We start from the raw sequence: 25755 nt of genomic DNA, 5'->3' as shown, positions 1-25755 counted from the left end.
ATGGGGGCAGCCTGTGCAAAAGCATCAAGGTGGTGGAATGCCACATACAAGGAAGATAAGCAGTCCAGTTATTAGCTGGGATGTGACACCTACACAGGCTGGAAAAAATAGGCCAGATTCTGAAAACATTTAATGTTCAACTGAAAAAGAATTAACAGATCTGTAGTGAGAAGGATTCTTCCATATGTAACTTCCCTAACATTTAAAAAAAAATCTTGACTATTTCAAAGACAGCATAAATAAATATGAAATAAAGTTACAAAAATACCTATCTGATAAATCTCAATTTTCATATATTGAGATTTCTTTAAAAATAGATGCTATTACAATGAGTGGCTTAAAATCCAATCTCAACGGTATTTTGTCAGATGACCTCATCACAATTCTCTTTTCACAAGCTCCCAGGAATATATGGAGTGTGTTTCCCAGGCAACAAAAACATTGATAGTGGTTTACAGTGTGAGAACATAAAGTTGGTGATATGAAGGAATTAGACAGACAAAACATTTTGAGAACATAGCTTTAAGGTAATCTCTACAGCAGAGAGACTGGGCTCAACCGAGACATGAATCATAACATTATACTTTATAATTCTTGCCTCTATCCTCTCCTTACAAACTAGAGTTGGTTCTTTTTTAGCTCTTAAATCTGTTAAAGACCTCAGCTTAAAAAGACCAGGGTGTCCCACTGCGTGAATCCAGGGCCATTTCCTACTGTCCTGATCCACAGGACCACTGGACCCAGATGGTTCTGGAGGGAAAGTGAAGCTAATGGCTTTGCACAACCCTCTTTCACTTAAACCTAATTCACTTGGATGTCATGGCATCATCTCCCTGATGTCATGGTCCTCTATGAGAATGAATGACAAATAACAATCTCAATGATTAGTAGTAGGAACTGCCCCACTGGGGACCCAAATGGAACTGACTAGTTGGAGACCAAAGCTCTCTTTTTTTTCTTTTTCTTTCTTTCTTTCCCTTCCACAAAAGATATCCTTAACTGAGGATGCTCTGCCCAAGGGAATGTAAAGTTTGATCACTGAAATTTCTTAAGATATCTTAGAATTTACAGGTTGGATTTCTTTCTCAAGAACCCTTCCTTAAACCCAAATCACTCTGGTTTTCATTGGCCGCAACAGGTCCCAGACCAAGCCCATTTTGATTATTGTTTGGACTCTGATTGGTTCAGAGTGAATATAAATAGCAATTGTTTCTGTTTTCCCACTTCCAAATTGATTTCTTTACTTATTTATTTATTTTTACTAGGTAAAAGAGGCTATTTTCTGCCTCATTTCTCACATATCCTTAATTACTGGTTGGACATTGCCTCAGTCTAACTGAGACCTGTTAAATACATTAGCTTAAGAAGGCCAAAGTCTCCCACTGCATCCTGGATTGTCTCCAATCACCCTGATCTATATCTTGCTATTTGACCCAGATGACTCAGGAGGAAAAGATGAGGCTAGAAACTTTTCAGCCCTCCCTCACTTAAATCTAATTCATTTGCATGTCATGACATAACTTCTCTGATGTCATGGTCCTTTTTAGAATGAAGGACGAACAGTAACAGCTCTTGATCAATCAATCAATAAACATTGAGCCCTTACTATGTTAATGTGCAAAGCAAGAAGGAAGGAAATAACTAGCAGATCAGCCTGTAACTGAGGAACTAAAATTATGACATGGGAGTTGAGGAGGAAGGAAGAGGAAAGGTGTCTGAATCTTTTTCATGAAAGCTCAAATTCTTTGGAAAGCCAGGGAGGAGAGGGCCAGAAGAGATTTTAAAATAACTGAAGAAATTGTGGTGTATGATTATAATAGAATACTATTGTGTTACATAAACACAATAAAAAGTTTTACATAAACTGATATAAAGTGAAATGAGCAGAACCAGGAAAATATTTTACACAGTAACAGCAATATTATACAATGAACAACTGTGAATGACCCAGCTGTTCTCAGGAGTACAATGATTCAAGACAATTCAAAAGATTCTTGAAAAATACTAACTCTAGAGAAAGATGTTTTTAGACTAAATCATACAATTTTTCTGTTCATTGGTTCGTTCCTTCTTTCCTTCCTTCCATTTTTTCTTCCTTTCTTCCTTCCTTCCTTCTTTCTGTTTGAGTTTTCTTGTACAAAATAACATCTATGGAAACGTTTTACATGATCGCACATGTACAACTTATATCAGATTGTTTATTGTCTCAGGAAAGGAGAGGGGAAGAAGGGACAGATAGAATTTGGAAATCCAAGCTTTTAAAAAATGTTAAAAATATTTATGAGGTATAAAATCTTAGTTTAAAAAAGGAAGTTTAAAAAAGGAAAATTCCTCAAAATATTAAAAAAAAATACATCTCAAGTCAATCATTCTGTATCAGACATACTTATTCTTTCACTAAGTAACAGAATTTTAAGAATAAAAAGCACATTAAAGCAATAAGAACACAGTGGAATGAACATTAACTCCAGCATCAGAAGACCTGGGTTTGAACCTACTTTTGATGATCATTATATTTCTCTACTTGGACAAATAACTTAATGACTTTACATGTGACCTTGAACAAGCCACTTAGTATTCATGGGCTTCAATTTCTTCATTTGTAAAAAGAGAAAATTGGACATGGTGGCTCCTGAAGTCTCTTTAAAAAAAAATGTGCAATTAACAAAAATATTTTTCTCCCTCCCACTTTTCCCCTTCCCCACTGAAATAAAAAAGGAAAATGTGCATAATCAAGCATAATCATTGGCCATGTCAAAAAAAAAAAATATATATATATATATATGTCAATCTGCACCCAATATATCATCTCTTATATCCCTTTTAGCTCTAAATTCTTCCTTTACAGATGAGCAGATTAATTTATCCATTATCACATAGATAATTTTAATAACAGTGTTATACTAATAATAATAGCACTTACATAGTGTTTTAAGGTTTGCAAAGTACTTCATCACATGTTAACTTCTTTGATTAGTGACAGAGATAGAGATAAAATTCATATCTCTTATTTCCTAATTCAATGTTCTTTCTACTATTCCTTGGTTAGGATATAATGCAAATGATTGAGAGAAATGTCTACACGTGTAGGATGGGGTTAAAAGAGAAAGAGAAGAGAAAGGACTAAGATTTTTATATATGAGGAACAAAAAAAAGATATTTCAGTATTTGGTGGGTAGGTGACACCATGAATAGATTTCTGAACTCATCAAGAAAACCTGAGCTTAAATCCTGCCTCAGATACTTATTAGCTGTGTGACACAGGACAAGTCACTTAACCACTTTCCGCATAAGTCTGTTAATATGTAAAAACAAAGATAATATTTGCACATATTCCCAAGGTTGTTGGGAAGCTTAAATGACATGAAAAATGGTTGCAAACCTTAAAACATTAAGTGTTAGCTATCATTATTATTATTACAATTTTCCCCAGTTAGATGGGTGCCAAATTTGTTATCTTTCAAGTCACCCAGGGCAGATAAATTGAGAAAGATGTAATGAGAAGCAAAAGAAGATTAGAATTGATTTTTTAAAATAGTGAAACATTCAGTCAATCCAAATTTCTGAGTTTCTTTATATTTGGACAAATTTCTCTTTCTTAGTTTTTGGTAAGAGAATGAGAAAATTATGCAACAAAGAAGTTAATAAAGCCAAATGATTTTGTAGTTAATTAGTACAATTCAATTCTTTCTGTCTCTAACACTATGGCTAATTAACAGAACCCATGAAATTAAGACAATTAATGCTTCTTTGTGGGAAAAGAGTGGGATAAAAACCAAAAATGTCTCTGAGAATGCTATTTCAATTTCCTCAGAGGAATTCCTTAAAGGTTTTTCACTTTGGTTTTAAATGGTCCAATTAGAATCTTGACATCTTGATCTGGAAAGCAGCATTACTTTTTGTACACACATCATCCTTGCTACCAAATTGTAGGAACAGATATACCCATGAGTAATTTAAACCTGTTTCAACATCATGGCTTCATGGAAGAAAGGGCACAAAGCTACTGACTCTACTTCTTTCCTAATTCATTATTTTTCCAAATAATGTTATATAATCATATATATATGCATATGTATATATATGTGTGTATATATATCCATATATATATATATATATATATATATAGACATATATATGTATATATAAAATGATATTATAATTTGGTGACCAAGGAAGAAATTCCAAAGAACCAAAATTTAGAGGGACATGCTTTACATGCTTTCTTTCCTGGTAGACCTCAGGTCTACTGTCCCTGCACCTCAAAGTTTTTTGTTAGTTCTGCATCTTCTTTCTGATTCACTCCCTCAAAATAAATGTTCTTGCTCCCTTACCTACTTTTAGACTTTCATCCCAGATCATAGGACTCTTTCTAGGAGCCCAATGACTTAGCTGCCCATTGACATACATAGTGTACATTCTTCCCAAATCTTGGAATTGAAGGAAATAATCACTGTGCCCCCATCCAACAAAGTGATCCCTACAACTGCATTGTCTTGAGTACAGGTCAGACCTTTTAGGGGACAGATTATCCATTCTCACCTCACTGTCTCACTACTAAAAGCTCATTTGGAAGCCAAATGGTACAATGGTACTGATGATACAATGGAAGTAAGTAAGTAAAATCTGTCTTATACTGGAAGTGAAACGTCAAGACCTTTCTACAACCCAAATGAATTTTGTTCCAACCTGATCCTATTCTGCTCTTTCTCTGAATGTTCCCCAACCCCCCCAAGTATCAGCTTTTCAGTCTTTCCACAATGCATCTTTCTGAGGTCTCCTCCCTATGCTTGGACTCAGTTTTTCCATAGTTGTCAGAATACCTAGTTATGGTTCTGACATTAGCCCTCATTTTCTTCCTATTTCTCCTTGTAATCATAAGTGATTTTCTTCTTCTTAATTCATATTTATGATATCATAGAATTTAGAACTGACCCAGAGGTCATTTATTGCAACTCTACCATTTTATAAATAAGGAAACTGAAAGGCTCATAAAAAGGTAAGTAGCTTGGGATAAGTAGTAAAACTAGAATTTGAAGCCAGGTCATTTGACTTCCAGAAATGATAGCTAAAGCAAAAGATCTAAATAAAACTTCTAGGTTTATCTATAACATAAACATAACTTCCACAAAGATATCATCTCTAGTATTTGGAAGCCCGAGAGATTAAAGCATTCTTCTAGGACATTTGGTCAAATGTTTCTGCAGAACATTTACCAGAAATGGATTCCCTGTAGAATTTTGCTTATGTTCTTTAGATTTGAAATTACATTAAAGCATGGACCATAGGAATTCTTTGACTCTTTAGAAAATTCTTCTTTTTGACATTTATACAACTGAAGAAAAAAAATAACAGCTACCAGTCATCTACACCATTGTTTTTAAGAAGAGAGAAATGAAAACATCTATAACGTTCTACTAATTATATGGAACAAAGACAACATATCAGTCTATCTATAAGAGGGAAAAAATTCACTAGTCCACAAAAATATTCTCTCCCATTCATCTTCTCTCTACACAACACAATTGATGATCTAGTAATAACAGAAGACATATAATCAACATTCTTTATGATTGATCCATTGAAAATTATTACTTGTTCTGAATCCAAATGGATAATCTTGTTATCACAAAGACAAGCTTGAATGATAACATAATTATCATCACTAAAAATTCCACAGGCTGTTAAAGAACAGCTGAAAGAGTATGAAACATTAGACCCACTGAAATCTATAAACGTCTATATATGGATCTCTTAAGTAATCTCATGAAACAACCTGGTCCCAAATGAATATCAAAATTCCACTAACCTCCAATTTGTGGGGCCCATACTTCCTCTTCATAAGGGTATCCACCTGGGCTATAAGGACCCCACATATTCTGAGTTACCTTTTCATCCTTTTAGATGGCACAAACCTGTTGTCCCCAGGTGAGAAGACAGGAGAATTCGGTGCGATCACATGGTAAGGCCCAGTATTTGATTACCTTCTATCAGTTAGATTATGGGGTTAAAGAACCAGATCCGATTTCACCCTGGAAGCTCTCAGAAATTCTAATGGCAAGGCAAAGCAAGGTGTGTGTGACAGTGAGCGCATGCGCTATCTTGAGAAAATACAAAACTTTCCTAAAGGGAAAAAAATAACATCAACCTCTCCTAAAAATGGACCTTCAAAAAAACCTTCCCTGAAAATCTTGATGATAGAAAGGATAGTATCCAAAACTTTAGAGGGCAGAAGGGAAATTATACTACTTAATACTGGCTTCAACTGCCTATATTTTGGACTATGCTCAGGTTTGTAGTGCTGAGACCCAGCTCGGCATTAGATTTGAGCCAGAGACAGAGCAGAATTAGACTTGACCTGAAGTTTTAGCTGGTTCAATTTACTAGTTCTGCACATCTACAACAGTAGCAATTCAGGAGTACTGTATATCAAGACACACAAGCTGATCTGACCAGATTAGGAGGTGTTCCTCAAACTGTTTTGAATTGATATGCACTAGTTTGAACCACCCATAGCCTAGCTCTTGGCAACTACAGTAGAACTTTATGGGTGGGGGAGGGAAGACTGGAATTCATAGAACAATAGAAGTAGCTGAAGTGTCCAAAGATTATAGATTTTTTACCTCTTATACTCATGAGAAATAAGGTAGTGAAGTGAAATATGAACTTCATATGAATTTAAATCCTGACTTCCTCATTCATTTCTGTATTATCTTGGACAAGTCTCTTGAACTCAAGAAAGAAATAAAATTTCTGTAGTATCTATTTGTGTGAACTTTATAAATATTATCTCATTTAATCAACATAATAGGGTATTTGACTATTATCATCTCTTATAGTTGAAAAAACTGAGACAAAGTTTAAGTGGCTTGCCTGGGCCATCCTGCTGAGGTTACATTTGAACTCAGAACTCTAGACTCCAGCTCACTATGCTATCCACTAGGCTGCCTCATTGACCCAGGACTAGATAACCCTGGAGTTCTCTTTTAGCTCTAAATCTCTGACCACTCCCCCTTCCCCGATTTTGCCAAAGAATAAAATGAAGAGTAAAGAGGTTAAGTGACTTGTCCAGAACTCAGTGTCTCTGACTCCATAGTTCCAGCTCTCTGTCCATATCACCATCCTGCTTTTTTAAAGGTCATCTAACTCAACCAGAAACTTGTACATTCCTAACAACTGGTTATCCAAGAGACCTCAATAGATCTCTATTATTGCAGCTATTTAAAGCAACAGTCCAAGAAAGTTTTGCTTAGAGCTTTTTCTGCCAAAACATGAAGGTCCCCTACACAAAGGCTAAATGCCTACTACTAATACTAATAATAATAAGTTTGAATTTGCCTTGACATTTTGTAAAGCATTTTGCATACATAATCTCATTTTATTCCTTAAATATTTTTTTTTTTCCTTAAAGATTGGATCTCCCTCACTCAGTCTGTAAGTGTATGATCCTGATCCCACTACTGATCAGTACAGGTAACTTTGACCAGCTCCTTTTCAGCCCTGGGCCTGTTCAACCCTCTTTAGACAAAATTTTGGTCCTCCAATCCTGAAGTGGGAAATCCCACCATATTGATGCCAGATTTAGTGAAGATACCCAGTCATAGCTCATTGCAGCTCAGAATTCCAGAGCTCAAGAGATCCACAAGATCCAGCATATCTTACAGCTGGAATTATAGGTGTTTGTCAACATGCCCAATAACTCATTTGATTTTCACATCTTTGTGCTTCCAGTATCATATCCCTATTTTGTAGACGAGAAATTGAGGCTGAGAAAGTTTCAGTAATGTGCCTTTGATCAGACAGATCTCTAGGATTCACTATACCAGCAAAACAGGTTAGAGGAGGCAAACCAAATCTTCCAGTTAGGTTGAAGCAATCTAAATAGCCAGTGAAAAAAATCACTGAGACAGATTCAGTAGGAGTGACTCAAAAGAAAAATGGACTCTAGAGCTATTTTTTCATGGTCAGAAGGAGCTAAGCTTCCGGTTCTGTCCTATTAGTTTTAAAAATATAACATGCCTTTTATTATATTTATATGTGTACGTGTCACAAAGCATATTTCTCTCCTATTAGATCATAAGCTTCTTGAAGGCAGGGACTCTTGCTTTTTTATCTCCTGATACCTTACAGAGCATCTTTTGTGGGGAGGGATCATGTCTTAGTGGTCAGCTAGTACAAATCTCTCAGTTTACATTGAAGAGGTTGAGATGTGTCTAAGATATGTTCAAACAGCTAGAAAATGGCCTATTTGTGATCCAAACCAGGTCCTCTGACCCCAAATTAAGGGCTCTTAGGTACTTAATTTTAATGTCTGTTGTCTTAAATTGGAAATTCACAAAAGATAAAATAAAATAAAAATTTTTGCTTTAAAACTGTTTCATCTTTTTCTTGTATCCCCCATTTACAATGCAGTGAACATTTTCTATTAATAATTCTGTTAAGCTGTCATGAAGGGCACATTTAAGTTTCAGCCTTCAATAGATATGCCCATCATACTGCTAGGGACACAACTGACCCAATAAATACATTCCCAAGACATTTGCCAATTCCCTCCAAACACTCCTGCAAAAAAATTTTTATAACTGCCAGTAATTTTTAACATGATTATCTATTTAATTACATGGGAAAGTCAAGAACCTTACAATGTAATATAATACATGAATTTATAACTGTTAAATCAGGCAAAGGTGTAGATTTAACATTTATTGAACTATTTTCACAGGCCTACCCCCCAAAAAAGAGAGAGCTAATTGCATCAGGCAATTGCATGATATTTCCATCTCTTACATGTGAGGATACTTAGATCCCTAGTGATTCGCTATTGAGATGTAAGTTGGTAAACAAATATCCCTCTCCATCAAATCACTTTCTCTTTTTCTCAGGCTATAAGTAAACCCTCAGCTCAATGTTATTTCAGTTCACATCTGTCATTTTAAAACTCTTTAGTCCATTAGTGCGCAAAAGTCAGTGAGAAATTAAAAAGAATTCATGATGATAAAAACTAAAGATGTTAGTTTATGCTAATAATCTAAATATTAGAGAAAATGAACTTCCACATTGTTTGAGCCTTAATGAAGCCAAATGATGGGGTATGAAGGAGGTTGGAACCATTTGTACTGATAGAAGACATTGGCCTTTGGGTCCATGCTGGTATTATAAGCAGCAGCATATCTAAGCAGCAAGTAACATTGTAAGGTTGCTGTCCAGTCTTCAGGATTACATATATACATATACATATATATCTTAATAACAAAGGAAACAATGGAGTTAAAAGTTTTTGTGGCAGTGAGGGGTGGATTGTGTTAACATAACATATATGTATAGCCTATTCCATGAAGGCAACAGGAGAACAAGTCCTCCTTGAAATTGGATGAGAATTAATCCTTAAGAGGGTTGGCTCTTCTCCCCAGGCTCAAGATCTGGATACAGTGGAGATCTCTTACCATATCCAGCTTCATCCATCCTATCATAGAACGATTTGAGAGAACTCAGTGGCCAGCCCCTAAAAAGGCAGTGCTGGTTTTATTCCTCTCCCCTAAATTAATTTCAGCACTTTATGTCCTGGCAATAATGTGACTACCTGTTGCCATTCCCCAACCAAAGCCCAATAAGAGAGCTTAAACTCTACTGGGTGATGTGACACATGAGACAGATAAATACATCTAATTTAATTTAAGGTAGGCAATAGCAATAAAAACTTGAAAAACGTATGAAAAACTTCCTGGAGGAGAAGGTAAGGATTCTAAGAGGTAAAAATGAAGAAAGAGTATGGGAGGAGTTTGAGGAAGAATGTCAAATTTCAGGAATTGGCCAGAAATCTGATTTGTTTGGAATAGAAAGTTTGATGTAAGGAATAATGTGAAATAGGGAGGCAAAACCATTATTAGATCCATCAATAAATTATGCTGAGAGCCATTTGAGACTAGAGATTATCATAGGACTATGCAAAAAGTCATTTCTGAGAAAGAGTTGAGTGAGGAGCTTTCAGATTAATTGATATGACAGGGAGATTAAGAAGCCAAAGAAGGAAGGCAGGAGCTCAAGCTCTCAGAACCAAGGAGAGAAATAGACCTCCAGAAAAACTAGCCAAGCCCTAAGTGAAGGAGACAAGATTTTGAAGGAAACAATAAAGGATTTAGACTTTAACCCCTGGCTACTCTCGGTGATTATTGAATTGAAACAAAGGCTGCCTCCAGAGACCCCAAGAAAATCTCAACAGAGAACATTACATTTTAAAGAGAATATTACAATCAGAAGTCCTTGACAGGCTCTAGGACAGGTATCTTTAGTGGATCTAATAAATTGTTATTATTCTTAACAGATACTGTCACCCAATTTTTAGAGAGAATATTACAGCCTCATACATTGTATACATTTAATAGATGCTGCTTTTCATTCCTTGGTCCCAATCCCCAATCAGCATCAGTTCATGTAAGTCTTCCCAGGCTTTTCTGAAATCATCCTACATGGTTTTTTTTCTTATAGCACAATAGTATTCCATTACAATCATATACCACAGGTTGTTTAGCCATTCCCCAGTTGATGGACATGACTTTTATTTTCAATTCTTAGCCATCACAAAAAGTGCTAATGTAAATATCTTTGTACAATTAGGTCCTTTTCCATTTTTTTCATTGTCTTTGAGATGTAGATCTTGAAGGGGTAATCCTGAATTAAAAGGCATGCACAGTCATAGAGTCTTTGGGTATAGCTCTAAATTGCTCTTCATAATAGTTGACTCAGTTCATCAACAAGCAATGCATTAGTGTCCCAGTTTCCCCCCTTCCCCCGGCATTCCTTGGAACATCCAATATTTTCTTTTTTTGTCATATTAACCAATCTGAACAATGCAAGGTGATACCTCAGAAATGTTTTAATTTGCATTTCTCTGAACAAGAATAATTTTGAGCATTTTTTCATATGACTATATTTTTTATGGATTTGATTTATTTTTTAATATTTTTGTATTTGATTTTTAATGTATTTGATTTATTTTAATATTTTCCCCCAGATAACATTTAAAACATAAAAAATTTACATTTGTTTTTAAGGTTTTTGAGCTTTAGCTTCTCTCCCTCATTCCCACCCACAATTAAGAAACCACATGTGAAGTTATACAAAACATTTCCATAAAAGTCAAATTGTGAAAGATAACACAGATCTCCCACCTTAATGAAAATAAAAAACCTCAAGAAAAATTTAGTTAAAAGAAAAACAGAGATAGAGGAAAAGAGAATGCTTCAATCTGTATTCAGACACAATCAGTTCTTTTTTGGATATGGATAGGATTTTCATGATAAGTCCTCCAGAGTAATCATGGATAGTACTGCTGAGTTATTTACAGTTAGTTGGTCATCCCAGGACATTGCTATTATTTTGTATACAGTACATTTCACTTTGCTTAAGTTCATGGAGTACTTTCCAGATTTTTTTTTTCCTGAGAACATCCTACTTTTTTTCATATAACTATAAATAGCTGCTGGACTTTGGTAATATATAAAAATGCTGATGATTTGTGTGGATTTATTTTGTATCTTGCAATTTTGATAAGGTTGTTAATAATTCCAAGTAGTTTTTTACTTAGTTCTCTAGTATCCTCTAAGTATACCATCATATCATCTTCAAAAAGTGATAGTTCTGTTTGTTCAGTGCCTATTCCTTTCATTTCTTTTTCTGTCCTTATTTGTTATAGTTAACTTTTTTTTCCCTGAGGCAATTGGGGTTAAGTGACTTGCCCAGGGTCACACAGCTAGGAAGTGTTAAGTGTCTGAGATCACATTTGAACTCAGGTCCTCCTGATTTCAGGACTGGTACTCTATCCACTGCGCCACCTAGCTGCCCCTATAGTTAACATTTCTAATACAATATTAAATAATAGAGGTAATAATAGGCATCTTTGCTTTACCTCTGATTATATTGGGAAGGCTTCTAGCTCATCTCTCTTATAGATAATGCTTGTTGATGGTTTTAGATAAATATTACTTATGGTTTTAAAGAAAGCTTTATTTATATCTATGCCGTCTAGAGTTTTTAATAAGAATGGATACTGTATTTTGTTAAAAAGCTTGTTCTGTATCTATTCAAATAATCACATGATTTATCAATTGTTTCTATGATTTGTATGAATTGTTTCTATGATTTAATTGTATGATTTGTATGAATTGTTTCTATGATTTAACCCAACTTGTTTTTTAGGATTATATTATTTAATAATATTTTTATTGCATTTTGATCTGAAAAGGATGTGTTTACTATTTTTGCTTTTCTGCATTTGGTTGTGAAATTTTTATGTCCTAATATGTGGTCTGTTTTTGTGTAGGTGTCACATGCTTATGAGAAAAAGATATAATCATTCCTATTACTCTTCAATTTTCTGTAGACGTCTATCATATCTAATTTATCCAAAATTTTCTTCACCTCTTTAACCTCTTGATTATTCAATTTTTTTTTGGTTAGATTTATCTAGTTCTGAGAGGGGAAAGTTGAGGCCCCACACTAGTATAGTTTGTCTATTTTCTCCTGAAATTTGTTGTTTCTTCAGAAATTTAGATGCTATATTATTGGGTGCATATATGTTTAGTATCGATGTGACTTCACTGTCTATGGTAACTTTCAGAAAAATAAAATTTTCCTTTTTTCTCTCTTCTAATTAGATCTATTTTTGCTTTTGCTTTGTCTGAAATCATGATTGTTACCTCTACTTTCTTTGCTTCAGCTGAAGCATAATAAACTCTGCTCCAGCCCTTTACCCTATATGTATCTCTGTGCTCTTAATGTCTTCTTGTAAACAACATATTGTAGGCTTCTGGTTTTTAATCTGTTCTGCTATCTGCTTCCATGTTATGGATGAGTTCATCCTATTCACATTTATAGTTATAACTGTATATTTCTCTTCATGCTGTTTTTGCTTGTTTATTACCCCCTCTCTTTGATCTCTCACTTTTTCCCTCCCCACTAGTATTTTACTACTAATCAGTGCCTTCCCTTGGATATCCTTACTTTTATCAGTCCTGCCCCCATTCTATTATCCCCATTTCTTTTTTACTCCCTTATAAGGTAAAATATATTTCTAAATCCAACTGAATGTATATGTTATTTCCTCTTTGAGCCAATTTTGATGAAAGTAAGATTTAACCTTTGCCTGCCACCCAACCTACCCCCACCTTCCCCTTCATTATAATAGTACTCTCATGCATGTTTTATGTTGAATAATTTACCCCCATTCAAACTAACCCCCACCCCTTTCTATTTCTAGTGCAATTTTCTTTCTCGACATTTTATTTTGTTGGGAGTATTTGGGAGAGGAGAATATCATCCCATTCAAGTTACCTTATGTCCACATCCTCTATTTCTAATTGCACGTATAGTAATAAAGTTGAGTAACAAATATTATCTTATCATATAGAAATATAAACATAAACATTTCTTATCCCTCCCCCCTTTTTTTTTTTTTTTTTTTTTGCCTTTTTATGTTTCCCTTGAGTCTTGTATTTGGAGGTCGATTGCAGGTCACAAATTTTTTTACAATTTTTTTTTTATTAGAAATGCTTGAAAGTTCTCTTTTTCATTAAATAGCCACCCCCCCAAAAAAGATTATAATCAATTTGCTAGATAAGTGATTCTTGGTTACAATCCTAACTCTATTGCCTTCTGGTACATCATATTTCAATCCCTACAATTCTATAACATGGAAGCTGCTAAATTCTATGTAATCCTGACTGCAGGTTCATGATATGTGGATTGTTTCTTTTGGGCTTTTTGTAATATTTTCTCCTTGATCTGTGAGTTTTGGAATTGGGTTATGAAGTTTTCATTTTGGGATCTTTTTCAGGCAGTGATTGGAGGAATTTTTCAATTTCTATTTTGCCATCTGGTCTTACTATCAGGACAGTATTCTTTGAAAATTTCTTGAAAGATGTCCAGGTTTTTATTTTTGATCATAGTTTTCATAAAGTGTAATGATTCTTATATTATCTCTCTGAGGTCTATTTTCTATGTGGGTCTATTTTATATATCTTTTCACATTTTTCTAATGAGAAATTTCACATTTGCTTCTATTTAAAAAAAACTTTTTTGATTTTGTTTTATTGTATCTTGATGTTTCATAGGGTTATTAGTTTCCTCTTCTTTGATTCTAATTTTTAAGGAATTATTTTCTTTAATGAGTTTCTGTACTTCTTTTTTACATTTGGCCAATTATATTTTTAGAGTTATTTTCCTTGGTAAGTTTTTATATATCTTTTTCCATGCTACTGTCTCTCTTGCATTCCTTTCATTTATTTTCCCAATCTTTCTTCTTTTCTAATTTCCTTTTCAGAATTCTTCTTAAACTCCTCAAGAAATTCTCTTTAGGCCTGAGACCAAATTTTATATATATATACACACAGAGAGCACAAGAGAGAGCCAGAGCCAGAGTCAGAGAGAGCCAGAGAGAGGTTTTACAGTAGCCATTTTGACACTATTGTCCTCTTCTAAGTTTGTGCCTTGATCTTCCCACAGTAACTTTCTATAATCAAATTCTTTTAAAATTTTATTTAATTTTTTTTGCTCTCTTTGTGTGTGTGTGTGTATGAGAGAGAGAGAGAGAGAGAGAGAGAGAGAGAGAGAGAGAGAGAGAGAGAGAGAGAGAGAGAGAGAACTTGATGTGAGACCAGATTTGAACTCCAGTCCTCCTGAATTCAGGGGTGGTATTCTATCCACTGCACCACCTAGCTGCCCCGATACCTTTTATTTCTAACTCACAGTTACTTCCATGCTTCACTAACCATGTTTCAAATATCAGTCAGCTGACCATGCCTAGAGAGACTTAATCCCCTTAGTTTTGTAATTCTTTCTCTGTGTTAAAATTATTCTAATTGTAAGTGACTAAATGGCACAAATCCATAAAGTTCACTGAATCTAGCCTAAAATTTACAGATATTTTGTCCTATCTCCAAAGGTTAGCTAATGATTAAAATTCTGTGAACCTATGGATCTCAAGAAGTGGAACAAAAAGAAGAATGTTTTACAAAATAAAAAGTATATATCTGGGGAAAAAAAGGGGAGGGACATGTATTTATCTCTTTTTAAATTGTATAATATAGCAATTTTGAAGATACCAATCTTCCTTGTAAACAATACAATTTATGCCATATTTATGAATATTTTCTATCTAATCTGTAATTAGCCCATGAGGCAAATTTCATCTAACTCCTGCTCCTGTCCTATTACTGTAACCTTGTTTCTATTTGAATCTACCTGAGAAAAGTTGTAATGGAATGAGTTCAAAGAGTAATATAGTAATATATGTTCACTTGCTTGTCTTTATCATGTATTATTTTATGTCCTAAATTCCTGTTGGCTCTGTGATAAAAGTGGAGCATATTTAAGTGAGGGAGTCTTCTGAAAGTGCTGGATAAGTTGAAAGTTTTATTTTCATTATTTTTTATTTAATTTTTTTTATTTTTCAAAACATATGCATGGACAATTCTTCAACATTAACTCTTGAAAACCCATGTGTTCCAAATCCCCCCCCTTTCCTCACCCCTTCTCCTAGATGGCAAGTAATCCAATATATGTTAAACCTGGTAGAAATATTTGTTAAATCTAATATATGCAAACATATTTAAACAATTATCTTAACACACAAGAAAAATAAAATCAAATCAGAAAAAAAAAAAGAGAAACAAACTAAAAATGCAAGCCAACAACAATAAAAAGAGTGAAAATGCTATGTTGTGAACCATACTCATTTCCCATAGTCCCCTCTCTGGGTGTAGATGGCTTTCTTCATCACTGAACAATTGGAACTGGTCTGAATCATCTCATTGTTGAAGAGAGCCATGTCCATTAGAATTGATCATCGCGTAATCTTGTTGCCGTATATAATGAAAGTTGATAATTTTTAGACCCCTTTGTTCAGAAGTGGGCATTGAGAAATTTTTCTCAGTTTTCCCTTCTGATAATATAAAACCAAAAGAAAGATTAGCTTATTATAATAATTTACCAGGAAATACTTGTCTGTCTTGTGATCCTTATCATTTAAAAGATTGGAGAAATCATGCCATTGTCTCTTGATGGTTTGTACTCCTTAATGAGGCCTGAATTTCTTATGTGACCCATCCTAAAGCCAAAGATGGTTGTCAGTGATTCTGACAACCTTAAGATTTTCTTTTTCTCTTAAGGTTAAAGATTATATTAGCTTTGTAGTTTCTATGTTATGTTGATTATGACTTTGTAAACTATTGAAACCCCAAGATTTTTCTCTTATTTTCATCTAGTTAAATCTCCATTATATCTTTGTATAACTTCAAACTTCTGGCTTTATTTCAACAGTAAGAAAATTCAAAAGGCCAGAATTTTAGTCTTCTTACATTATTGAGAATTTTTATTAGCTAAAAAAGAAAGATCACATTGAAAATGGCTACTCTACACTATTCTGAAGTAATTTTGGTTACATGACATAACCTATGTCATGTATTCATGTATATTTTGAAGGGGCTTTTGAATAAAATTATTGATATTGAGAAGTATTTATTGATTGTGATGATAATATTGTAGGGGTCTTATAACATGATGTATTGAAGCTAAGATTCCTAGAAGATGAATCAGTGAGCTCCTGCAGGAAAGCCAAAATAGCCTGTTTCTGGGGCAGAGCTATAGTTCCCTTAATATTTAGAGACTCTACATAGTTTAAAATATAGTAATATCATCAGGCAAGGACTCAGATTGTTTTGTTGTTCTCTTTAATAAAAGAAAGAAGAAAAAAGAAGGGAAGAGAGAAAACTAGCAAGTGTCAAAACTAGGCTCAAGGGAGAGAAAACATGGATGAGGAGATAGTTAACTAGCATTTGTTATATACTTAAAATATTCCAGGCACTATGCTAAACACTGGGGATACTGCACTTGAGAAAAACTTACTGTCAAACTTGATTTTAAAGATGCCCAAACTGAGATTGATGACAAGAAATTGATGACACTATATTTTTTTTTTTCCACAGGGGCTTTGAGTTTTGAGTGATTATTGATCTCCTTTCTTTATTTCTCAACTATGTTTGAGACCTACAAGGATTGAAGGAGGATAACATTATAAGTAATCTGGAAGTATTGCACTATTTTATCTAGAGTTTGCTGAGAATGTTTTACTATTTTATTCACTTCCTTAAATGATTAGTCACAATCTTGAGAACCTTTAAAAATTCTGTCAAGAGAGCTCTATATGTCCAGAAATTAAGAAGAGATTCAAGCACGGAAGAGTTCTAATGGACTAAGTAATTCCCTAAATTAGGGAATTGCTTTTACTCCTTTACCTTTTTCTTTGAATGTCTAAGGGAAAGAAGACATCTTCCTCACTGGAAATGGTACCTTTTTTTATAGTGAGTTAATTCTTTATGTATTTTAGAAATAAGGCCTTTAACAGAATACTTGGATGTAAAAATTTTTTCCCAGTTTTCTGTTTTTCTTCTAATATTGGCTGCATTGATTTTGTTTGTATAAAACTTTTTAATTTAATCTAATAAAAAGTATCCATTTTGTATTTCGTGATGCTCTCTAATTCTTCTTTGGCCATAAATTCCTTCTTCTCCAAAGATCTGAGAGGTAGACTATCCCTTGTTCTCCTAATTTACTTATAGTATCAGCCTTTATGTCTAAATCATGGATCTCTTTCAACCTTATCTTTAAAGATTGTGGGTCAATGCCTAGTTTCTGCCCATGCTTTATAGGATGTGGGTCAATACCTAGTTTCTGCCCATACTATTTTTCAATTTTCCCAGCAATTTTTGTCAAATACGGTGTTCTTGTCCCAGAAGATGGAATCTCTGGATTTATCAAATACTAGATTACTATAGTAATTGACTATTGTGTCTTGTGAACCTAACCTATTCCACTGATCAACTACTCTATTTCTTTGCCAGTATCAAATGGCTTTGAAGATTATTGCTTTAAAATATAGTTTTAGATCTGGTACAGCTAGGCCACCTTCATTTGATTTTTTTTCCATTAATTCCTTTTAAATTCTGGACCTTTTGTTCTTCCAGATGAATTTTTAAATATTTTTTTCTAACTCTGTAATTTCTTGGTTTGGTTTGGCACTGAATTTTTGATTGGTATGGCACTGAATAAGTAGATTTATTTAGGTAGAATTGTCATTTTTATTGTATTTGCTCGACCTACCCGTGAGGACTTGATAATTGTTTAGATCCAACTTTATTTGTATGGAAAGTGTCTTGTGTTCATATAGTTTCTGGCTTTGTCTTGGAAGATAAACTTTCAAATATTTTATATTATTTACAATTATTTTAAGTGGAATTTCTCTATCTCCTACTGCTGGACTTTATTGGCAACATATAGAAATGTCAATGACTAATGTGGATTTATTTTGTATCTTGCAACTTTGCTGAAGTTGTTCATTGTTTCTAGTGGTTTTTTAGTTGATTCTCTAGGATTTCTCAGTATACCATCATGTCATCTGCATAAAGTGATAATTTTATTTCCTCATTACCTACTCTAATTCCTTTAATTTCTTTTCCTTCCTTTATTGCTAAAGCTAAGATTTCTAATACAATATTGAATAGTAATGGTAATAGTGGGCAACCTTGTTTCACCCCTGATCTTATTAGGAATGGTTCTTGTTTATTCCCATTACAAGAAATGCTTGCTGATGGTTTTAGATAGATGTTATTTATCATTTTAAGGAAAATTCCATTTATTCCTATGCTCTCTAGTGTTTTAATAGAAATTAGTTTGGATTTGGTCAAATGCTTTTTCTATATTTATTAACATAATATAATTTCTGTTAGTTTGGTCATTGATATTGTCAATTATGCTAATACTTTCCCTAATATTAAACCAGTCTTGCATTCCTGATATATCCTATTTGGTCATAGTGTATTATCCTGATGACAAGTTGTTGTAATCTCTTTACTAATATTTTATTTAAGATTTTTGCATCCACATTCATTAGGAAAATTGGTCTATAATTTTCCTTCTCTGTTTTGACCTGACCTGGTTTAAGTTTCAGCACCATATCTGTGTCATAAAAGGAATTTTGTGGAACTCCTTCTTTCCCTATTTTTTCCAAACTTAGCTGTTTGAATATGATTACAAAATGATTACAGGGAATAATTAAAGGGACCTCTTCTACTTCTTAATTCATTCTCTGATTTTCCATTTTTCTCTTGACCTTCCTCCTTGCTTTTTCAATAGTTGTAACATGCCCTAACTCTATGTTCTATTTTAATGATTCACTAGTCAATACCCTAAAATCCCATCTCTCACATCTTGGAACTTCTATTGCTCAGGACTCCTAAAAAAATTGATTTACAAACATTTCTAGGGAAAGTGAATAAATCAAGCTCCCTTTAACGTCTATAAACATATGCTTGTTTAATCTCAGCTAACCCTTAACTTTCTGTACAAATGTCTGATTTTCTTAGACTCCAGTTTAACTGGAAAGTAGACACTGACTTTTGAACAGGCTGCTGATAGGAAGTGAAACAGGGAACCTACTATATCACAGGCAGAGTACCATTCAAGAGCTCTAAGTAGTAGGTCCCACAATTACCAAGGCATTTCCCCACTTTTTAACTAAAAACCTAGACAAAGGTGAACTTCATCCCTGGATGATGCTGAAGAAGAAGAGGGCAACAAAGTACTCAGTGCTCAAATACACTTAATATTGGCTACCGAGAATCTACTTAAGATTTATTTCATTTCCTTTTCTGTTCTAAGTAAATGCTTTCATCAATTGATGCTGTGGCTCTTTGTTACAGTGGTAATAACTGAGTATCAGAACTTGACATTAGTTGACATTAGTCTCAGATTTCATCCTGTGGTATTAGAATGAACCATATTTGAAGCTACTTATTTCCAATTAAAAGTTTCTGGTTTCACCTTATGGTGGGAGCACAAGCTATGACTGAGGTTCACTTATTTCAAAATTAATTCGGTAATTTGTGGGAACTCTAGAATGGAATGAAAAGAAAACTGAAGTAGCAGTTCCATTTTTTTTCACACTATCTTTGGATGATACCTAGAGAAGACTTATAGAAGCTACATAGACACAGAAGGATACGGATAGGAACCAGATGTGCGATTTACTAATAAAGGATATTCTAGGGTGAGAAAACTCCCTCTACCAATGCAGTAAATATCAATCTTGGTTATCTAAAGCACAAAGGGTTAAATGAGATGCCCAGAGTCACATAGCCAGTATGGGTCAGAGGTGAAACATGAACCTAGTAATACTACAACAACAATAAAAACAATAAGCAATTATATAGTATAAGACTGAAAGGTTTGCAAAGCACTTTACATATATTAACAACCTGGAGAGATAGGTTCTAATAATTAGCCCCATTTTACAAATGAGGAAATAGGAAAGAGACATTAAGTGAGTTGTTTGAGGCCATGCAGCTAGTCGTTTCTAAGGCCAGATTTGAATTCACATATGTCATCCATCTACTTTGAAGTCTTTTTGGCTACTGAGCCAACTCTATCCACTGCCTTCCTAGAGGCAGATAGAGTAATGGATAAGCAGTTAAAAATGCCTGAGTCCAAATTCAGCCTTAGGCATATACAGCCTATGTGGCATTAGACACAAGTTACTTCATATTTATCTGCTTCCGTTTCCTGATCTGTAAGATGGGGATAATATCTACTTTCCAGGGTTGTGAGGTTTAATGAGACAGTATTCATAAAGTACTTAGCACAGTACCTGGTATATGGCAAGCACTTAATCAATTCTTGTTTCCTTCCTTCCTTCTTTTTTTTTTACTTCTTTCCTTTCTCCCTCCTTTTTTTCCTTCCTTCTCTTGGTCCCCTCCCTCCTTCTCTCTCTCCTTCCCTTCCTTCCTTCTTTTCCTTCCTATGCCTTTTTTTTCTCTTCTGAAGTTGTATTCAGGCAGAACTGGCATTGACTCTTTCTTTGGCTCTAGAAATCACCTTGGGCATCATCATCATTATTGATAACTCATAATTAACTAGCCCTTTAAAGATGGTTTTGCAAACATTTTTCTCCTTTGCTTCCCCAGAACTCTGGGTTTCTAAGTAGAGATTTTTATCTGAAATCAAGGATGAATTTGAAAACATTTTCTTTTATAATCACTTCCACAACCATATCCCCTATAATCTTGCCGACTGTCAGCTGCCTTTTCTCATTGCCCAGCTCTGACCAGCATCAATGTCCTTCAGAGGACTTTGCAGTCCTACAGTGTGGCTGGGTCCTAGCCCTAGAAGGCTGAGTCAGCTATAAAATGCAAAGAAGCTTTCCAAGAAGCCTGCAATGGAGGGGCTGACTCCATTTCTGCAGCCACCTGGGGCTGAAGACAACTGGCTGCAGGACAACCTGTCATCTGACAGCTTTGTCCTTAGCCTTAGGTAAAGATGCCTTTTTATTCTTTTGCAAAAAAAAAAAAAATTATATATAGCTAGATAGATAAATATAGATATTAACTGTCCTTCTTACTGATTAGTTTGCTGTAGCAGCTTTAAAGAGAGAAATGTATGTTCATTCATTTTGGGGAATACCCCAAACCCTAATAGCTAGATGGCATAATAGGTAGGGCATTGAGCCTCAATCAACTCTCAGACACTCACTCTTGTGATCCTAGAAAAGTCAATCTGTTTCGCCTCAATTTCCTCATCTGCAAAATGAGGATAATTATAATACCTACTTCCAGGGTTGTCATAAGGATCAAATGATATATTTGTAAAGTGTCTGGCACATAAGAAGGTGCTTCATGAATGCTTCTTTCTTTCCTTTCTCACACTAATGTTTAAAGAGTCACATTTGAGATGAAAATTGACAGCTCTACCTTCATAAAGGCATATTTTGGACCATTAATGAGCTTTATATATGGAAAGGGGTAGTTTTCATTTTTCAGTTGTCATATTTCCTTTTCCAGCTCATTTTATAGAAGAGGAAACTGAAGCGAAAAAGGTTAAATAATTTCCCAGGGTCATCCTGCTATTAAGTGTCTAAGGCCAGATTTGAACTCAGGAAGATGTCTTCCTAACTTCAGGCCTAGCAACTGCTCTGCCACCTGGTGGCCCAGTTCAAGTTTTAGAAGCATAAAATACTAGATCTGGGTGGAACCTGAGAGACTAGGTAATGATAAGATTATAAACTTAACCACTAGAAAGAACTTTGAGGTCATCTGATTCTAAACTAGTGGTTCTCAAGCTTTTTAGTCTCAAGACCCCTTTACGTTCTTGAGAATTATTGAGGATACCCTCCCCCAAAAGCTTTTGTTTATATGGATTTATAGCTATGGATATTTACCATATTGGAAATTTAAATGTCTTAATATTTATATGAAATCATTTTGAAATTGTTATGACCTTACCAATCCCTTGAAAGAGTTTTACCCCCCTCTTCCTTCCCCCCCCCCCCCCCAGATCACACTTTGAGAACTGCAGATCTTGTCCAATCCTATCATATGACACAGGGAAGAGATTTAATTTGCCTGGTGACACAAATTTAGCCAGAGGAAGGGCCAGGCTGTCCTCTCAGGGCAGAGCTCTTTCAACTATATCATTCTGCTTGGTGTAAAGTCAAAATAAAATCAAATATAATGTTAAAATCCCCAAAGTCTTGTCTCCTTTAAATGGCACTGGAAGTGGAAAGGCTCAGAGGTGTTTAGAATAATTAGTTTGTTATCTGCATAAACCACCAGAGGGCATTCTGAGCTTGAGTTGCTTTCATCTCCAAGTGACTGACCATGAGTGATTTCCTCATGTATTGCAGGAGTCCCACCTGGGTCCCAATAGCCTCTAGCCCAAGGACCATGTCTTCTAGCCATGTCTCTGTTTAAGGACACAGAGCAGCCTCGATTTCCTGTGGCTCCCAGATTTGGAAATCAACCCCACTTCCATCTTTTCTCATTTAGTCTAGGGTTAAAAATGTAAAGATTATCATCCTGTGGACTTGGGTCCTCAATAATGGGGTGATTCAGGCTAGTTCCAACAGATTTGTGATGGAGAGCTACCTGCATTCCACTATCCACACTATGATGTGGATCACAACATAGTATTTTCACCTATTTTGTTATTTGCTTGTTTTTTCTTTCTCATTTTCCCCTTTTATCTGATTTTTCTTGTGCAGCATGATAAATGTGGAAATATGTATAGAATTGCACATGTTTAATCTGTATTGGATTACTTGCTAACTAGGGGAGGGGTGAGGCGGAAAGAAGAAGAAAAATTTGAAACACAAGGTTTTGCAAAGGTGAATGTTGAAAACTCTTTGCATGTTATTTTGAAAAATAAAAAAGCTATTGGTATAAAAAAGAAAAATAAAATTAAAAAAGATTATCCTTATGGAAAAATCCATCATAATATACTGGATTTAGAATTGAAATCCAATCCTGGCTGTGCTACTTTACTATCTGTGTGAACTTTACAAGTTATTTAACTTCTCTGCTCCTCAGTTTCCTCATTTACAAAATCAGGAACTGGATTAGATGACTTAGAGGTCTTTTCCAATTCTAAATCTATGATCTGCAATTGTATCTCTGGAGAAGTATATTTGAAACAAGGTGTTAACTCAGTGGAATTAATGAGATAATGGTTATCTAGTATATATATATATATATATATATATATATATATATATATATATATATATATATATATATATATATATATATATGTATATATATATATATATATATATATATGTATATATATATATCTCACATATATCTTAAACTGAGTATAAGCCAATCACATATATCTTATACTGAGTATAAGCCAATCTAAAGTGATTATAATATGATACAATCACTTTAGAATGGCTTATACTCAGTATACTGCAATGATGTAATTGTAATAGAATATATAAACTGGAGACAAAGTCAGAGGAAGACAAAGACTGGTTGAGATTGGCAGACTGGCAGACTGCTGAAGGATACTGGCTCAGACTGAGACTGGGTCAGATTATAAAGGAGACAATAAAGATTTTGGATTCTATTCTTGTCCATCCTTGTGGTGACTATCCTGCTAAGACTAAGGCCCTTGTGAAGGACCTCCAGAAAGCTAGCCTGGACTTTACATGTAATTATTTCATAATTTTATCAAAATGGCGCTCTCTCCATCCCTTTAAGATACTTAACTCTTTCCAACTTTGGAAAACTTATTTGCCAAGTCATCCTCACATCTGTGAGTTCAGATACCCAACTTTTGTCAATGTTGTAGAGAGTTCATTCTATACATAGCAATGTGTATTTTGATGCACATACAATGCAACTCCACTACAATTAACTCATGTCCTAAAATCCATTGTCCAATTATCTAACCAAGATCCAATTCTCTAATCACCAAATTTAGACCAATAAACTTCTATTTAAATCCTTTTTCTTTTTTTTAAATAGTATTTTATTTTTCCAAATACATGCAAAGATAGTTTTTTTCCCCCGATTTTTCTTTTATTTTGGTGAGGCAATTAAGGTTTTGACTTGGCCAAGGTCACACAACTAATAAGTGTTAAGTGTCTGAGGTCACATTTGAACCAGGTCCTTCCTCCTGACTTAAGGGCCAGTGCTCTATCAACTGCACCATCTAGTTTCTCCACAAAGATAGTTTTCAACATTCACCTTTGCAAAACTGTATTCCAAATTTTTCTTCTTTCCTCTTCCCTTTCTCCTCCCCAAATCAGCAAGCAATCCGTCAGATTCTTTTTTCTAATCTAGTACTACTGGAATTTCATAAAAGATGGTTCTGAGTTTTTGTTGCTGTTTATTCTCACTTTGAATCTATTAGTAATACCCCAGCATTTGTAAAATTAAACTGGCATAACATTAGAAAATTCCACCATTATTTATTTCCTCATTTTTGAAAATTTATCTCCTTTTCTAGAGATCAGTATCTAGAATACTCTTACCTTCTGGCTAAATATAAAACCTTGCAAACCAAACATATGCAGTCTCCCATTATTGCTGCGAATAATCTTTGTCCCATGGGACTTAATCATCCTTTCTTGGAATTTTTGAGCACTCGGTTTAAATTTCTTTTTACCTGGTAACACTGCTCCCAAATCCTAAGTGGGTTTCAATATAGTTTCTCCTCTTTCCCTCACCCTTTCTCCTCCTCCTCCTCTTTTCTCTGTCTTCCCATTCTCTTTTTAATTCTCTATATGTCTCCTTCCCCCAATTTTTTTCTCATTTTCTGTCTTTGTTCATCTGTCTGTGCCATCTTTTTCAATCATTCTCATGAATGAGGCATCACACATTTGTAGCAAGTAGCTCATCAAGTAAAATCCATGGCCCTATATCTCTGGTATATCAACAGGTATATAATATCCTGTTGTTTTTTCTCTGCTTCTACACCAAAGGGATCCCAAGACTTCATCTACTTCATCATTTTTAACTCTGCTTTGCCATGTCCAATCCCTATTCTGTCTCCTCAGTCCCCATAACCTGCAGCTTCCTCTTCAGAAGTAGTATTCTGAAGCTATAGAGCCTCTTATATCTTTCAGTAGCTTATCTCTTCAGAAACTCAAGTAAAATATTCTCAAATGATTCATTATATCGCTCTCCCCTTGATACTTCATACTTTCTTCTCTGATCAATCAGGTTCTGTGGAGACTAAATCAGTAACATCATTAATCATCTGGTTCAATTTCCATATTACTCCATCATCAAAATGAACTTATTTTCCCTTGATATCTTTATATTCTTTTGCAATTTATCATGGGCCAATTAGAATTCTGTGAACACAGACACATAATCCTGAAGACACTTACTTTTTTTTTTTTTTTTTTTTTTTTTTTTTTCCCCA

The 25755-nt window shown here is 34.4% G+C and overlaps 1 long non-coding RNA gene across 2 annotated transcripts in view; it reads left to right on the top strand.

Moving 5' to 3' along the window:
• Positions 1-25755, top strand: part of LOC141539701 (uncharacterized) — a 55597-nt gene that overhangs the window by 7052 nt on the left and 22790 nt on the right. For both annotated transcript variants that reach the window (XR_012481380.1, XR_012481379.1), the window contains exon 2: positions 5905-5962. This is a non-coding gene — a long non-coding RNA (uncharacterized LOC141539701). The remainder of the gene's footprint in view (positions 1-5904; positions 5963-25755) is intronic.

This window comes from Sminthopsis crassicaudata, chromosome 4 (genome assembly GCF_048593235.1).
Source record: "Sminthopsis crassicaudata isolate SCR6 chromosome 4, ASM4859323v1, whole genome shotgun sequence".
Taxonomy (NCBI): Eukaryota; Metazoa; Chordata; class Mammalia; order Dasyuromorphia; family Dasyuridae; genus Sminthopsis; species Sminthopsis crassicaudata.
Note: the sequence above shows the minus strand (reverse complement) of the source record. Positions and strands in the feature narration are given on the sequence as shown.